General features: G+C 43.5%; 1 long non-coding RNA gene across 1 annotated transcript; it reads left to right on the plus strand.

Annotated features, from left to right (window-relative positions):
• The first annotated feature begins 12,829 nt into the window (after window positions 1-12,829).
• On the plus strand, window positions 12,830-15,836 carry LOC310826692. The gene is made up of 4 exons (XR_014555930.1): window positions 12,830-13,038; window positions 13,529-13,594; window positions 13,697-13,794; window positions 15,417-15,836. It is a non-coding gene; the product is annotated as an uncharacterized lncRNA (long non-coding RNA).
• Window positions 15,837-18,813: the final 2,977 nt, after the last annotated feature.

Here is an 18,813-nt window from a genome sequence, read left to right on the forward strand (position 1 = left end):
GGAACCGGCAAGCCACTCCAGTATCCCCGCCAAGAAAACTCCATGGACAAAGACAACAGGCATATAAAGAATGTTTTAGCAGGTGTCAAAAAGAGTACAACTGCTTTGAGGTGCCCCCTCCCAATCAAGCGGTGCATAGAATTTTATAAAATAAAAGAGGCCCAGGCATTCAGCCTAACCACTGCCCAAACTCATAACAATATGTTTTGACCCACAGCTCCCATCAGTGTGCCAATGTTGAGAGATGAATGTGGGGGCACCAGGTTGAGGAAGGCTGTTGCAGAACATACATTTTAAGTCACCTTGAGTGAATCAGCAGAAATGTATCCGCTGCAGAAATGTCATGAGCAAATAGCAAAAGAAACAAACACATTAGCGATAATCCTAACCACCGTTGCAATAAGTTTGTGCTTTGAACACATTGATGCATCTAACATATCAATGTACTTTTATTCCATTCAGTTCAAATATGTAACCAATATACACTCTAATGAAATGAACCTAGAGAAATGCTGCACATTTCATTACCTCTTCTACGTATCCAGTCATTTCACATCTGTTTTCACCTTCTCCAACTCCCATGACTCTCTGCCTTAAAAGTTTTCAGTTTAGGAGTCAAAACTTGCGTGCCTGACCCAGGAGGTGAAATTATTCCGATTTGAAAAGGAAGGAGGAAATTTTGAAGCAGAGATGTAGTCTACTCACCCTCCTCTCAAACAGCCCTTAGCACATGAAAAAATAATGTTACCGTGGGGTGTGCATGCGTAAAGAACCTACTTTTGTCAAGTCCGTCTGATTGACAGGTTTGAGGGCTTCTTGGTGCTAGTTGTGTCAGGTGCACAAGTATGAAAATAACCAACACCTGCAAGGCAGCCTGACTAACAAGCAGCAATTGGGGATCGAGAACTTGATTATATACAGCTCTGACTTAGTTTTTCAGCTCTGAGATTTGGCTGCTTGGAATCTCTTGGCTTAGAGATTTCAATGCTGAGGATTCTCACAAACTCTTGCTGTGGGATTTTGCTCCTCAGATACTGCTGCTGCCCATATTCTTTCTTCTGGTAACCTCCTAAACACACACAACACACACAACACACACAACACGTTGAGGCAAAAGAAACAGGATTTGTATGTTCTGGGGCCATGCTCCCATGCGAGTCATGCAACCTGCACAAGATTGCAGTCCTGAAGAAAGAAAGAAACCTTTTTCAGGGCAAGATCACAGGGTGAGAGTGCGGTGCCCAAAATGGCCAAAGAGCTGTTGTGTAAAAAATGGGATGCCCTGATTTTACTGAAGTAGTTGAGAGGTACACACATAAACTACATCCCCCTGGGGCTAACATGGCTGCTGGTCTGACAGCACAGCTGCCCATTTCGAATGAGTCTGCTGCCCCAGCAGCTTGGTCCAAAGGAGTGTCTTAAGAATGAAAGAGAATGTTCTTTTTTCTTTCCTATAATCAATTTTTATTTTTAAAAATTCAAGACAAAATGCAACAAAGGCCAAACTAAGGAGGAGAAATAAGTAAGAAGAGAAGAGAAGAGGAACAAACAAATACAGTCGTACCTTGGAAGTCTAATGCCTTTCGAGTTGGACGTTTTGGCTCCCGAATGTCGCAAACCTGGAAGTGAATGTTCCAGTTTCCGAACATTCTTTGGAACCCAAATGTCTGGCACGACTTCCTCAGCTTCCGATTGGCTACAGGAGCTTCCTGCAGCCAATCAGAAGCCGTGCCTTGGTTCCCGAACGTTTGGGAAGTTGAATGGACTTCCAGAGCGGATTCCATTTGACTTCTGAGGTACAACTGTATATGAATACCAAGCCCCCTATCACAATGATATCTTAACCTTTATTCCATGCCATGCACAGAAAAGTGAACCCTCCAAGTTTCCACCTCGGAGCTTCCTCCTCTTCCCCCAACCTCCCACCCAGACAGATCCTAGAAAGAAAGAGAACATTCTTGGCTTTCTTAAGAGTGCAAATTAATATACAGGGAGGGAAACAGGATGCTCACAATTTCCAATTAAGCCTGCCATGTGGAGTACAACCTGCCAGCCATGCTTTGTGGCTTGCAAGGGGCTTGGCATTTCCCTCCCACCCACTGTCTTGTAGTCCTGGGCAGCGTCCAAGAAGAGGAAAGTTATCAAGCTAGTGACTGACAGGGTCATATTTGGCTTGATGGGTAACATGTTGAGCTGGTCCTAGAACCTAACTGTCTAAATCTGGACCTTCCGAGGCTTAGCCTTTCCAATGCGAGAAGGACACATATGCTAAATGCACCCACACCTGAAAGCCATAGGACTTAGAAGCATTTTATTCATTTATTTAGAAAACTTCTAGGCCCCGTAACATTAGAGAATATCATAGCAATGTACAGTATAAGGCCCAGGAGGAGGAAAAGGAGCAGAAAGAGGGTGAGGAAAGAGCTGTGAGTAGACGGAAGGTCCTTTCCCCATCCTTCAGACCCCTGAGAAACTCAAAAAACCATTTGTACCTGGAACTGGGTGTGTGTAAAGAGCAGCTGGATGGGATACAGCTGTGGGCAGCCTGACGAAGCACCCATCCAACTTGAGCTCAGCTCCAGCATCTCTCAGGTGTGTTCCATTGCCATTCCACGAGAACAAGGGAGAAGTTCATGGTGAGCTCCAGAATCTCTTTTTCTAGAAAAATAGCACTGCTAACAATCTTTTAAAACCATTCACACTTGCCATCACTATTTCTTGTGGGTCAGTATCCTATAGCTCAGGGGTGTCTAATAGGTTGATTGAGATCTATTTGCTGATAGTGGGGTGTCTATGGTCGGTCATGGGATCATGACATCCCCCCCCAAAAAAAACCCTCAACAACTCTTGCTCCTTTTGGCAAATCCAATGGGTAGATCACTGCCAGTTTTTTTTTTTAATAGTGGGAGTAGATCACAGTCTCTTGAAAGTTGGACCTGCCTGCTATAGCTTCACTATTCATTGCTTTTAGTACTTCCGTGGGACTTACTTTTCAGCACACCTGTTTATGATTATACTGCAAGGATGCAATTCTAAGCACACTTTCCTAGGAGTAAGCCCCATTGAACACCATCAGAGTTATTTCCAAATTAACAGACTTGTGCTGGAAATTGTCTAGCCACTGAATTGTGACCCCATAGGATATGACAAGAATGATTTTTGAGCTTATTCTTATGCAACCTATTTTTTTACCCCTTGGCGAGAGGGTCCAGGCTATTTCCATTTTAGCTAGGACTGACATGGTTCATTGTTGCAACAGTTTCTACAATAAATGCATTTTGTTCTTTTATGTGAAACAATTAGTGTTGAAAGTCATAATTAGGGCTCCCCACCTTCCAATTGATAGGCATTTCAGAGCTGACCGATTCCATCATGCTTTTTTGACAAAACCATTTTCTGAAAGCAGGCAAAAGAGGGGGGGGGGGTACAAATGATTAAAAACTTCAATTCACAAAGTGACTTTTATTTTGATAATAAATAACATACGAGTCACATTGCAAAATGAGACCCTTAATCATTTGCTGCCACGTTATCTGTCAAAATATAGACAGGGAGAGAGAAAAAACGATCACTCGTAAATAAAAGGTAACTTTCCATTTTTGCCTTGTGAGAGACGGGATGGTGGTGGGGGGCACTATTTTGTTGACACTTTAAAATAGAAATATTTTGTGTGAGTCAGGGAGAATGCTCTACTCAAATAACCTCATATCCTCTGTTCAGCAGGATAAGACACTTATTAATTTGTGCATAATTATTATCTCTCACTCTCAATATAAGCTGGGGAGAAATAGCTTCCTGAGTACAGTTATTAAGAATGGTGGTTTCATGGTGGAGGGCCAGGCTTTCAAAAATACAGATTGTAGACAAGATAGGATGCTTATAATGTCAGAATTTGTACAAGTTGAGAATGTGCACGCTTTGAGCCTCTAAGAGTAAAATCCACATGCTGTCGTAGAAGCAGAATAAGTTTAGGCAATTACACGTGAAGTCTCCAGAAGGATGGAAAGCTAAGGACTAGCTGTATAAAAAATCCTTCCAGTAGCACCTTAGAAACCAACTAAGTTTGTTATTGGTACGAGCTTTCATGTGCATGCACACTACTTCAGATACACTGAAACAGAAGTCACCAGACCTTTATATATAGTGGGAGGGTGGGGTGGGGTATTATTCAGAAGGGTGGTGGGAATGGGTGATTGGCTGATAGGTGCAGTAACACTACTGTTAACGACTGCAATTAGTCTAACAGGAAAAAGTGAGGGATGAGATGGCCAAAAATAGCTTTATCATGTATAATGAGATAAGAATCCAATGTCTTTATTCAGACCAGGTCCCTCCATGGTTTTAAGTTTGGTAATAAGTTGTAATTCAGCAACTTCTCTTTCCAGTCTATTTCTGAAATTCTTTTGTAATATGACAGCTACTTTGAGATCTTGTATAGAATGTCCTAGGAGATTGAAGTGTTCTCCTACTGGTTTCTCTGTCTTGTGATTCCTGATGTCAGATTTATCTCAGTTTATCCTTTGGAGCATGGTTTGGCCTGTTTGTCCAATATAGAGAGCTGAAGGACACTGTTGGCATTTGATAGCATACACAGTATTAGAAGATGAGCAATTAAATAGTCCTGAGATGGTATGTTTGATGGTATGTTTGTTGTTGTTGGGGCCAGTAATGGTGTTGTCCGGGTGTATGTGGCAGCAAAGTTGGCATCTGGGTTTATTTCTGTGATGTCATAGTCTAATATGGGTTACTTTTGCTAATGTGTCTGCTCTCTGGGGGTGGACCCATAGCTTCGTGGCAGAACATAGCATGCTAGAAAGGGTGCAGTTCTCAGTAGCAAGGCAGGCCGAAAGTCCCTGTCCTCTCCTGGTTTCCTTCCTTGTGTAGGAATGGGAAAGTTGTTGTTGAGTCATTTAGTCATGCCCGACTCTTCGTGACTCCATGGACCAGAGCACGCCAGGCACTCCTGTCTTCCACTGCTTCCCAGAGTTTGGTCAAACTCATGTTGGTAGCTTTGGGAACACTGTTCAACCATCATGTCCTCTGTCATCCCCTTCACAAATGCCAATCAGAAGTGTCTGTAGCAGGACAGATGGACCAACAGTCTGACTCAATATAAAGCAGCTTCATAGATTCATATGTTTAGACCTTGACTTAAAAGTTCCTATTTGGGACTTGCAGCAAATCTCAGGAGGCACACCTCTCTGACTGACATTAGCTCAACTACTCTGATGCCAACGCCATAGCTGCTTAAGGTGAGTCCCAAGGTCCATGACATACTCTGCTAAATTAAACTATTGAATATCCCTAAACAATGTACATATGCAAAATAATTAAGAGCCACAAAAGAAAACGATGTACACAAATTCAAAATATAGTATCATAATGCAGCATCAAAATCAAAGTGTATACCTTGGTTTATGAACTTAAACTGTTTCGGAAGTCCGTTCTTAAACCAAAGCATTATTAAACCAAGGCGTGCTTTCCCATAGCAGCGGGGGACTCAACGTACAAATGGAACACACTCAACAGGAAGCGGAACATGTTCTGCTTCCAAGGCAAAGTTCACAAACCAAAACACCTACTTATGGGTTTGAAGCATTCTTAATCCAAGCTGTTCATAAACTAAGCTGTTAAACCAAGGTACCACTGTATCTAGCAAATCCCCACCAACACAGAGAGATAACCATTCACATGCACCTCCAAACTACACAAATCTAATCTAAGCACAAAATCAAGCACTCAACAATCACATTCTCCTTACACAAACCACATCCCTCCACTCCCTCAATTCTCACATCATTAAAACACCCAATATGCAACTAATCAATAACAGCATAACAGGCCTACAGAATAAAAACCAAACCAACAGCAGTTCACACAAAACACAAGACACTCATTTCCACCCTTTCCCCCATCTCTCCCATAGGAAGGTTAATCCCTGCCTACAGAGTGTCACCCACTGGATAGTCAGGCCCAGCCACCGACACATCTGACAGCCATAACCCTTTGGGGTCATGCACACACATTTCCACCCCAGATACTTCATATCCTTCTGAATCCTCCCCATGCTATCACATTTGATGTCCTTCAGTAAACATTGCTGATGGCCACCTGGGCTTCATCACGGCTGTCTCTCCTCGAGTGAACAGGTGTTTTCTTTGCCCTGAAAATCAATGAAACAAGAGGAGAACGAATTCCTTTGCTTCTGCAGCTGCCCTTTCCTACAGCCCTATAACAACCCAGGAATGAATTCCTTCACGGAAAAGGAATGTCCACCAACCTCAGCCCTTTGTGGCGGTACTGCAGGGGGGATGAGACTAATTACATTTGGATGTGAAATCTATAAAGACTAATGAATCTTGCAGACCAGCGATCAAGTCTGTTGTTCCTAGGTAACAGCTTGTGGGCTTTGTTTTCATTGCAGGTGAGTTTAAGCACCACCCTTGTTTTTATTTGCCCAACAAGGAAAATGCAGCTGTTCCACGATTGTGCGGATTTCTTCTTGATGATTTCAATAAAGGCCTTTCCAATTTATATGCAAAGTAGGTTCAGCTCTCAGACCTCTAGCAAGCTGTCGGTGTGGCCTCTGATATCTGAAGACTTGGATGGCAGCCACATTTGGAAACATTTTCTTCAAAAATGACTGGCGAGAGGAGTGAAGAATGCAACATTCATGTACATACCCAGCAACATTTTGCAAATGTTTTTCATGCATATGTGTATGGATTCATTAAAGAGTGGTGTGACTGCTGTGGTACCCTCCAGATGTTGTCAAACTCCAGCTCCCATTAACTTCTGCCAGTGTGGTCAAGAGGGAGGAAGCATGGTAGCGAGAGTCTAACATCATGAGGAGGGCTACATGTTCCCCACTACTGACTTAGTGGCTCTTGTAGAAGATCCTTGTAGACCAAGGATGGGGAGCTGAGACCCTCCAGATGTTGCTGGTAGTGATGTATGGAAGTGAGAGCTGGACCATAAAGAAGGCTGATCACCGAAGAATTGATGCTTTTGAGTTTGGGCAGTGGTTAGGCTGAATGCCTGGGCCTCTTTTATTTTTTTAAAATTCTATGCACCGCTTGATTGGGAGGGGGGCAACTCAAAGCAGTTGTACTCTTTTTGACACCTGCTAAAACATTCTTTATATGCCTTTGTCCATGGAGTCTTCTTGGCAGGGATACTGGAGTGGCTTGCCGGTTCCTCCTCCAGGTATGGTTTTCCCAGTAGTGATGTATGGAAGTGAGAGCTGGACCATAAAGAAGGCTGATTGCCGAAGAATTGATGCTTTTGAATTATGGTGCTGGAGAAGACTCTTGAGAGCCCCATGGACTGCAAGAAGATCAAACCTCTCCATTCTGAAGGAAATCAGCCCTGAGTGCTCACTGGAAGGACAGATCCTGAATATGAGGCTCCAAGACTTTGGTCACCTCATGAGAAGAGAAGACTCCCTGGAAAAGACCCTGATGTTGGGAAAGATGGAGGGCACAAGGAGAAGGGGACGACAGAGGATGAGATGGTTGGACAGTGTTCTCGAAGCCAGCAGCATGAGTTTGACCAAAGTGCGGGAGGCAGTGGAAGACAGGAGTGCCTGGAGTGCTCTGGTCCATGGGGTCACAAAGAGTCGGACACGACTAAACGACTAAACAACAACAACAACAAAGCAGTAAACACCTCAGTAGAAGTGAACATCTCTCTACTGAGAACAAACACACCACTTCCCTTTCTCCTGGAAATGGGCGAAAGGTTTGGAAAAAGAGGACTGAAGCTGATTGCCTCACAGACAAGAAAGGATGTCATTTCCTGGCCTGGCCAACTCAAGACGTTTCTTTTTGTGTTTCAGTGACTCAAAATATGAGTGCTTCTGTGTCACAAAGGCATCATTTCCCACCTCACCCTGTCTTCATAGCATGCAGCACTGTTTCTGTAATACCGCAGTTTGTTTCTGCCCAAAAAACAAGAACATGTTATTTGTCTTGCCATTAGCTGTTGTGAAATAATTTAACATATGCCACTTACATAATTAATACTGTAGGTTATGTTGTCGTTATTTTATTCCACCCCGTTTGTTTCAATGCAAAGGAAATACAATGCAAATGGGGAGTTGTAATGTAATGCAATCAATTATGTATCATTTGCAGACTGACAGCGACAGCAAATACCAATGGTATTTGCTGGATTGATTTCTGTTCTGGACATGGGACAAATAAGCAAACACTGGCAATTTCCCACTATCCACTTCTCTTTTTGTCACAAGTCTCTGACATCCGTACTCATGTAGCTTCAAGTAGTTATGGATTAGAAGTTGTGGGTGACTGTAGGCCCCTTGGGGCAGGGACTGTGAGTGTGATTATTTACTTTACAGTCTCATTCTGCAGTGTGCCCAGCTGTGGTGCTTCATACTTCAGTCTAGGTCTAGCAGGTTTAGATTATCTCAGGTAGTCAATATTGCACTTTTTTTTGGCACTGTATTATTCCTGACTCTTGCATTCATTCTTAATCTGAACAAACCATTGGGCTGCATCCCAGCAACCTCTACTCAGAGTAGGCCCATAAAAATTAATGGGCCTACATTAGCCACATGTATTAATTTCAATCGGACTATTCTGAGTATGACTTGCAATGAATTTAACAATTATTCAGTGAAGTTTGAGCTGATAGCGTCTGCTCCAGCTATGGAATGGGGAGGGATAAGAAGTTTAGGCTATGTTGAACAAGTGAGCACATCTCTTTCACTTCCAAGTCATATTTCCTTTCCCTCTTGGCCCAATCTTCTCTAGCACCAGAAGGTTAGGGTTGTTGAGTGATGATGCACTTGAGTGAAGGCTGCTGGTTTCATGCTTTGGGGGAACCCTCTGTCTCCTTGAAAACCTTCAAGGGCACCAACATACAGCTTGTTTCCAGATTCCGCAGAAAGCCACCTTATAAACAGAAGTGTAGATTCATCATCACTTCCAAGGAGTTTTAAAGGAAGTCTAAAGAGGTTCAATTGGGATGGAGGTGGCACTGTGGGTTAAACCACAGAGCCTAGCACTTGCAGATCAGAAGGTCAACGGTTCGAATCCCCGTGACAGGGTGAGCTACCGTTGCTCGGTCCCTGCTCCTGCCAACCTAGCAGTTCGAAAGCACATCAAAGTGCAAGTAGATAAATAGGTACCGCTCCGGCGGGAAGGTAAACGGCGTTTCGGTGCACTGCTCTGGTTTGCCAGAAGCAGCTTAGTCATGCTGGCCACATGACCCGGAAGCTGTATGCCAGCTCCCTCAGCCAATAAAGTGAGATGAGCGCCGCAACCCCAGAGTCGGTCACGACTGGACCTAATGGTCATGGGTACCTTTACCTTTAAAGAGGTTCAATAAGCTCAGCGGTACAGCATCAGTTTTGTGTGTGCAGAAGATTCCAGGTTCAGTCCCCAGTACCTTCAGATGTGGATGGGAAGGTCTCCTGCAAGAACAGAAAAAGAGCCTGCTGGATCAGGCCAATAACTCACCTAGTCCAGTATTTTGTTCTCACTGTGGTCAATCAGATGTCTGTGGGAAAGCTGCAAGCAGGATGGATAACCCTGGAGAGCTGCAACCAGCCAGCATGGACATTACTGATCTAGATAAACCAACAGAATGACTTGCTTCCCATGTAGCTATGGGAATCACAAGAAAGTGCTGTCTGCTGGTTCTAATGATTAAAGTGTAGAAAGGGAGCTGGTCACTGCAGATAGAACAAGTGACCAAAGTTACCTAAGGCTTCACTTAATGTACCTCACTTGGTATTCAGACTAGAAATAGAAGCCAATCTCTAACTTTCATGGACATATATAAACTGACCCCATAGGGTTACAATTGAGGTACGTTGGGAAAGATGGAGGGCACAAGGAGAAGGGGACAACAGAGGACGAGATGGTTGGATAGTGTTCTCGAAGCTACAAACATGAGTCTGACCAAACTGCGGGAGGAGTGCCTGGCGAACTCTGGTCCATGGGGTCACAAAGAGTTGGACACGACTAAACGACTAAACAACAACAACAAGGAGAGTAGGTTAAAACTCTCCTGCTCATCAGTTTTGAATCTGGCCTACAAATGATAAACAGGTTTGGTTCACCTATTGTTTCTTCCGTACTTCCTTCCCTCCCCACCCTCCATATCACGAGTACTAAATTTAACATTATATATATATATATAATGTTATATTCTTTTCCAACACATGAAAGAAACAGGACACGAAATTAATTTTGCAGATTCCAAATTGCTCTTTAACACGGAACATCACCACAAGAGAATAATCATGGAAGCCATCGAGATAGAGAAACACCCTCACAACATGAACAAGCGTGACGACACATCCCGCTTGCCAGACATCTGGAAATTAGCCCTCCCCACAAAAACTGACACCAGATCCAGAGGCACACAGAACGCCAACACCAATCAACCACACCAGACCCAAACCCAGACCCTCTCCACAGATGAATTACTGACACCATCCAGTAGCCAATCCATGGTGGCAGCTCCGGATGCTGCACCCCCCTGCAATCCCTACACAGATCTGGCTGACACAAGCCACAAAACCACAGCTCGCCCCTATACACGAAGCCAAGCCAAAGCACAACTAAGTGCAATACAGCCATCTTCTCAGGAAAACTCTTCACAAAGTTCAAGAGGTCAAGACACAAAGACTTTAGCAACTAATCCACACCTAATGACCCACCTAAGTGGTACTCAGGATATCACTCAAGAAATCACTCAAGGTATCTCTCAAGTAATTAAGGAAAAGGCACACTAGCCTGGGAACTTCCTCTCTGCCCAGAACATTGGAGGCTAGACACCACACCCCCTCTACAGTATTTATAGGAACTCAAACATTGAGATCCCGCTCTGTTCCAGTAACAAGAAGCCGAAAGCACCAGCCTGAAGATGACGAGTGAGACCTCGTCGAAACGTCGCCTAGACACCCCAACTTTTACACGGGAAGACACCCGAGGACACCAAAACCTGCATATATATATATATATGCTTTCGTAGATTTTCACGGGTACAGGAATGCAGGTTTTGGTGTCCTCGGGTGTCTTCCCGTGTAAAAGTTGGGGTGTCTAGGCGACGTTTCGACGAGGTCTCACTCGTCATCTTCAGGCTGGTGCTTATATATATATATTCCCCAGCGTTAAAAAGGAAACCAGATGCCGTCGCTATTAACTTTTGGAATCAACTGTCATCTTCCTATTAAATCCTTCCATCCAAGTAAAGCCAATTATTTGCTTGATCTAAAAAGGTGCCGAAAATGGAGACGCACAAGGTTTCTGAAAGTCCACTTTAATAAGACAGGTGGGTAACTAATAATGTGGAAAATTGCCTGCAGATTGAGGAGACTGGGAATGACTAATGGCCAAAACTAAGCGAGTAAATTAGTTGCCAAATGATACCATTTGCAGGAGTTGTGCGAAAGGGAGATTTGATGGCCCAGAAGCATGTGGCACTGATCGGAGAGCAGAGCATTTGAGTGGGGCCCAGATTCAAGAAAGCATGCCATCGACTTATGGCAGGGCGTGCTTTAAAAAAGAAAAAAAAACACCACCCTTGACTTTTAAATTATTATTATTATTATTCTTTCCATGTAAGCGGTGCTATTTGGGTAAGTGCTTGATAGCTTAGGCACAGGAGCCCACTTAGCTCTCTGCAAAGTTTGACGGCAAAGTTGCTGCCAAGGTCAAAGACTCTGAATCAGAAATGCCCTTTAGGCGTGCTGCAAATCAAGCAGAGCTGGCCAGGAGAAGAAAAGGACAAAAAGGGAAAAGAACTGGGAAGAACTGAGGAGGGTGGGTGGAATCACAAGTAATGGTTTTATATATAATTTTTAAAAATAATAATATTAATTTAAAGTGTTTCCTATCCAACTTGCTATTAACAGCAAAATGAGATCCCTCATGAAAAACTGCATGGCTTTAGTCATAAGATTTAGAATCTGAGCTTGGAAAGGGACGTATTGAATTATGTGGGCTTATGTTTGCTTGGTAATGCTATGTTCTCTAGTTTTGATTCTCACTTGGAGAGCAGTGCAGAGCTGTCGAAGATGTGTGTTGTGTCACATTAGTGTGTCAGCTGCAGTGTGTAGGTGCGTCACGCAAATGCTCTTATAAGGGGTTAGTTTAACTTCTGGTTTGCTAGTAAAACTGAATTACTGTGTTGCCAAATGATGCATGTCTAAAAAGTGTTTCACCGATATGAAAAGTTTGGAAAGCTCTGCCCTAGCCTTCTGGATTGTTGTGTGTGACTGTTCATTTCTGCTTAGTCCTGTTAGTTCTTTTTGTGGCCTCTTTAGTAGTCATCTTATGTGTCGTATGCCACATTTTATCAATTTCATTACACTTTTAGTGATCCCAGCCAATCAGAGATCAAGTGCTGGATATAGGTAAAGGTAAAGGTACCCCTGCCCATACGGGCCAGTCTTGACAGACTCTGGGGTTGTGCGCCCATCTCACTCAAGAGGCCAGGGGCCAGCGCTGTCCGGAGACACTTCCGGGTCACGTGGCCAGCATGACATCACTGCTCTGGCGAGCCAGAGCCGCACACGGAAACGCCGTTTACCTTCCCGCTGGTAAGCGGTCCCTATTTATCTACTTGCACCCGGAGGTGCTTTCGAACTGCTAGGTTGGCAGGCGCTGGGACCGAGCAGCGGGAGCGCACCCCGCCGCAGGGATTCGAACCGCCGACCTTTCGATCGGCAAGTCCTAGGCACTGAGGCTTTAACCCACAGCGCCACCTGCGTCCCTAGTGCTGGATATAATGATGTCCTAATGCTCATCGGATTGTAGTTACATGCTGATGTTGCTTAGGGCAAATGATGGCCATTCGACTGAGGGCAATGCTTCCTGTACTTGTCACATGGGTGACCCTAGCCAATCAAGGATCACTTGTAGAACTGAACAGCTTCTTAGTTCTTTTGAACAGACCCCAAACAAGCAGACTGCCTTGTATAGTTCCCAGCTGATTACACTTTCCTTATTTTCAGGCAAATTAACCAAAGAGTTAGGAGACTTCTTCCTATATTTCTTTGTTGTGGTGAGAATAAAGAAATGTGTCTTCACATCAATACAATACTAGAAATTGAGGAGACTAGTTTGAAGACTCCATGAAACACATAATTTACTAATGTGTTAAAATCTAAATGCCATGATTGCTATATAAAATTTCCATGGTCAGAGGCAGTATCTATGGATACTAGAAACTGGGGACAAGCCATGGGGTAGGAGGACGCCATTTCCTTGTCATTCTTCTGTCCTTCTCAGAGGTTTCTAGGGGGTCACACTCATTTAAAGAAGGCTGAATTAGATTAGGGTTTGGTCTGATTAGATTAGGGTTTGGTCTGGTTCAAGATGGTTCTTCTTAAAGTCCTACTCCTGGAATGTTTGCAGACCACATCTCCAGATGAACCCAAGAGTCTAGGCTGTTGTAAATAGTATCAGTCTGGTTTTAGACAAATATACTCACCCTCTTTACTAACATTCTTTTTCTGCATTTCCTTTTAATCTTATGCACTTTTCCATTTCAGATTTATCCTGTATGTGCTACAGGCAAGCCGTCATTGCTGGTTTGCTCCCTCCAATATATTTCCTAGGTGCCGTGGGTTTTTGTTTTTTTGTTTTAAAAAAGAGAAGTCTATAATTTGATACAAGACTTCACAACAGGTGGCTAATTGTTTTTGCTCTCGGCCCTCCAGGACCTTAATGTGTGAGTCAGGCTTTTGAAATCAAGAGTGAATGTTGAGCAAATAAGCAAAAGATTGAAAAAGAAAGACCCATCATAAGGAACACAAGGGTAAAGATGAAGTACAATTTCTCAGGTTTCAAGGCCCAGGGTGAATTAACCTGTGTGGAAGAACACAGATTAAGATGTGGAGGCAGCTGAGTTGCCAGCCAGTTAAGGATTTCCTGGGATGGAACAGAATTGTATCCTGTTGGTTAGTCACCAGAATTGGGGGGATGCAAAGGGTTTATTATTATTATTTTTAAATAGACTCATATCCAGATAGATGACTCTTCCTATTAGTGTGGGTGACTGAGGCTGGTGTGTCTGCTTCCATGGAGCTTCCAAATTATCTAAAGAACAGCAAATCAATGAAACCTTGTAGAAACTGTACAGTCACATCTGAAACTGGCTCCCTAACATGCTGAAATTCCTGAGGGAATGATGAAAAGCCTTTCCCTGACCCTGGAACGATATCAAGAGTTGTTCCAGGCCAGCTTATCTAGGAAAGGGAATCTTTAACTCAGTGGAAGAGTATCAGCAGTTGAGATTCAACTGCTGGCATCTCTAGGGAGTGCTGAGAACGTTCCCACTATGACAAGCTGGAGAGATGCTGTCAGTCAATGTAAACAATATTGAGCTAGATCACGGTTTCCCAAACGTGGGTCTCCAGCTGTTTTTGGAGTACAACTCCCATCAACCTTAGCTAGCAGGACCAATATTCAGGGATGATGGAAATTGTGGTCCAAAACCAGTTGGAAACCTGAGTTCAGGAAACTCTGAGCTTGATTGACCAATGCTGAGCTGTGTGTGGACAATACTGATGTCAATGTTGGTCCGACTTGGGATAACACAGAGCTGTTCCACCAGGCCTTTGGTCAGGGCACAGCCTGACCCCCTCCTCTGGCAATCTGCGCAGAATTTTGTTTAATTGGTTGCCATCAATTTGATTTTAATTTGATTTTAATTAATTTTATAATGAATGTTTTTAGAATGTTGGATTATTTTGATTGCTGTTAGCCGCCCTGAGCCCAGCTTCGGCTGGGGAGGGTGGGATATAAATAAAATTTATTATTATTATTATTATTATAAGGCAGCTTCCAGAGTTCCTATAAAGGTAAAGGTAAAGGGACCCCTGACCATTAGGTCCAGTCGTGACCGACTCTGGGGTTGCGGCACTCATCTCACTTTATTGGCCGAGGGAGCCGGCGTACAGCTTCCGGTTCATGTGGCCAGCATGACTAAGCCGCTTCTGGCGAACCAGTGCAGTGCACGGAAGCGCCGTTTACCTTCCCGCTTGAGCGGTACCTATTTATCTACTTGCACTTTGATGTGCTTCTGAACTGCTAGGTTGGCAGGAGCAGGGACCGAGCAACGGGAGTTCACCCCGTCACGGGGATTCGAACCACCGACCTTCTGATCAGCAAGTCCTAGGCTCTGTGGTTTAACCCAGAGTGCCACCCGTGTCCCTCAGAGTTCTTATATGGATTGCCAAAACCTTTCGCCTTGGCTGCTGCTCATCTAATTTCAGTGGGATTTTGGGGAATGCCTTGAGTGGAGAATGTAAAGTTTCTTCAGGATGATCAGGGAAAGGGTAACCAGTTAAGCAAACCGTAGGACATCTCTATTGGCAGACATGCAGATCGGTTGCTTGCTGCATCACCACTCATGCTGGATTTCCCTTACTACACCAGGATCAGCTATGAAGATTGTCCATCCTCCTTCCTTTTGACTGGAGCATTGATTTCTCCAGCCCTTCCACCTACACAAAAGAGTCCTGTGGTCAGCCATCAAGTTGTCTTCCATGCAAATTATTTCTGTGATTGTTGCTACATGGTCGCCATGGCAGCATTACAGTGGAATATACATGTGCGAGCCTTATACAAAGTCAGACCATTGGTCTATTTTGCTCAAAATTATCTACACTGGCAAGATCTCTCTGGGACTTCAGATTCTGGACACTCCTAGTCCTATCTGGAGATACCTGGGACTGAACCTGGGAACCTTCTGCATGCTGTTGTGCATCTTCCCCAATGAAAGCTGTAACTGTATAGTTGAATGATAGGTCATTTTCGCTTGTTGGCCAATATAGACTCCAATCATTCCACACACAAAATGATGGCAAACAAAATAATGCTTTGTACTTTTAAAGAACAATACACTCCTCCTCCTCCTTCTTCTTCTCGTTGTTGTTGTTAACAAATAGACACCTGCTGTTACTTGTTGCTGCCTGCTTCAACCTTTGGTTTTCAGTCAATATTAGAAAGAAACAAAATCCACAAACAATAACTAGAAGCATCAGCACACAATACATACTATTATTCCCTTCCGGAAAATAAGAACATTTTTGGTCTATAATTAGCAAAATGTTTTTTCTTCTTCTTTTCTTAAGGATATTCACAGTAGTCCACCAGGTTTGGTTTTTGATATAGATATTGAGGTTCCATTCATGCAGATAACAATAATAAATTTCCCACAAGATTCAATGATATCTGATTTTTCCTTCCTTTCTTTTTTTGCAAGTTGGGGGGTGGGGATTTGATGACACAACCCCTTACCCAAACTTGGTGAAGAGGATGGAAGATATTGCTGATGTGCATTTGTATCACTGAATGTGCACTAGGTTGTGCCTCTGAGCACAGCTGGCTGTCGCTACTGGATTGATCTCAATGGGATGTGCATTGTCATGCATATGTGAAAGTGCATTTTAAATCGCAAGCAGTGTGACCACCTTGCTGACATAACATGCACAAGCTGTGAACACTGCTACACTGTGCATCAGTGTGACAAACTGCTGTTTTAAAGGAATGACATCACAAACACATTCCATGCATCTGTGACTGCATAGGGAAACAGAAAACAATGCATGAATAGATGTTGTTGTTTAGTTGTTTAGTCATGTCTGACTCTTTGTGACCCCATGGACCAAAGCATGCCAGGCACTTCTGTCTTCCACTGCCTCCCGCAGTTTGGTCAAACTCATGTTGGTAGCTTCGAGAACACTGTCCAACCATCTCGTCCTCTGCCGTCCCCTTCTCCTTGTGCCCTCCATCTTTCCCAACATCAGGGTCTTTTCCAGGGAGTCATCTCTTCTCATGAGGTGGCCAAAGTATAGGTTTCACAAAATGCACCCACACACCATGATGGCCTACAATCCCTGTTGAAATAAGGCTCAAGAGAAGCATTCTGTTGTAGTCAAGAGGACAGGTTTGGGTTGCCAGCTCAGTTGAGTGACACCCATGCCAGTTCCTTCACTTTGTAAATGTGCCCACGTGCCCCAGAAAGTTGGTGACCTGTGACCTAACACATTATGTGAGCTCCCAAAATATGATCTGCCTATAAAAAGGGGTGAGAGGGAAGTAGCTATCCAACGATCACTTATAAGGATGGGCAGTGAAGAGTGCATTATCTACAGCCACACAGTTCTTAATAATAATAAAAACTCAGCAATGTCTTTGTCTTCACGCAACAGCAACTAGGCCCCATTTTCCTCTGGGCCCCCTCTTTCCCCCCTTGCTTTCCGCAATCTTCCTTGACACCAGCGAGAATTATTAGTTGTGCTCGTCTATGCCACGCATCTTGGTTACCTCTAATTGAAATGGAGGTGATCTTGAGTGGCAAAATTGGTTAAGAAACTCTTCCAAGTGCCTCGTTTGTATAATTTATCAGGGGAATCAAATGCTTCTGAGTTTGGATCATTTAGTTCTCAGGAATTTTTAATCTCCGATCATATCAGGAGGTGGGACAGGACTCGATCGTGGAAGAACTTGATGATAACGTGGAAATTTATTTACTGTGTCAAATGCTGATGTTGCCAGAGGAGCGGTTTGAGGTGAGAATTACCTTTCACAGAAAATTAACTGCAGGAACCTAGTTAATTTGAAGGAAATGCAGACCTTATACTTTTTTTTTCCTCAATAAATTCCTGGCAGAGAATGCGAACATATTTGTACTGTACTCTCTCAAGCTTAAACAACTTCTTTCATCAAGCACAAGAGTTAAAGCAGGGGTGCTTAAATAAAGGCATTAAAGTCTTCTTGATGTGACTGAAGAGGGAGAATTAATCTGATTAATCCTATCCATCTTTCTCCCCAAAATATTGGGTGACTACACATACATCACATGGAATCTCCCTTAGGGATGGAAGAATCTCATCCAACTTTGTTTCTTGTTTTCTGCACATATCCGCATCAGTTTGCAGTTTTTAAAAAAATCTTCATGAAAATTCATCTTCAGCAAGGATTATTCCCAATATACTACATAGCTTTGTGTGCCATTTTGCATAAAACGCACAAAGTTATGCAGTAAGCACATATTTCTGATCCCAAAAGTCACAGGTTCAGCCCTGAGTACCTCAAGTGAATGGATCAGGCAATGGGAAACATTTTTGTCTGAGGTCACATTCATACCATACCTAGAAAGGACATTTAACATGCTCATGACTTTGCCCCAAAGAATCTTGGGAACTATAGTTTACCATGAACAAAACTACTGTTCTCAGCACCATTAACCATGTACAGTTCTCAGGATTCTTTCAGAGAAGGCTTGTGTTTTAAATGTGTGACATGGATGTGACCTGCGAACTTGAAGAACCAAAGTAGATCAGTTTTTCCCCAACCTGCTGACCTTCAGAAGTTTTGAACTATAACTCCCTTTGTTCCTGAAATATACTCAGAGTCCTGCAGTGATTTCATGCTCTTCATTGCAGCTTGTAAAACAGTGATAGAATTTTCCCCAAAACCTCAGGCTTTTATATACATTATTTACACAATGAGTCCCATCTGATTGCCTGATTCTGCTTCCCTCCTGGAGCCTGATTGGTCTTCTCCTGCAGGCCAATCAGTTGCTGCATTCTACAATCCTACCAGCCTGAAAGGCTGATGAACTTCCTCCTGGGGTCTGATTGGGCTGCTGCTGCAAGCCAATCAGTTGTTGCATTCTAGGATCCTACTTGCCTATTGTTCTAGGATCCAAGGTTAGTATATAACAGATCCTGACCACTGACTATTCCTGATGGAAGTTCTAGTCCAGAACATATGGAGGGCCCCAGGTTGGCGAAGTCTAGAGTAGACAAAATCAGGCCAGACAGAC

Source organism: Podarcis gaigeae, assembly GCF_964106915.1.
Source record: "Podarcis gaigeae genome assembly, chromosome: 11".
NCBI lineage: Eukaryota > Metazoa > Chordata > Lepidosauria > Squamata > Lacertidae > Podarcis > Podarcis gaigeae.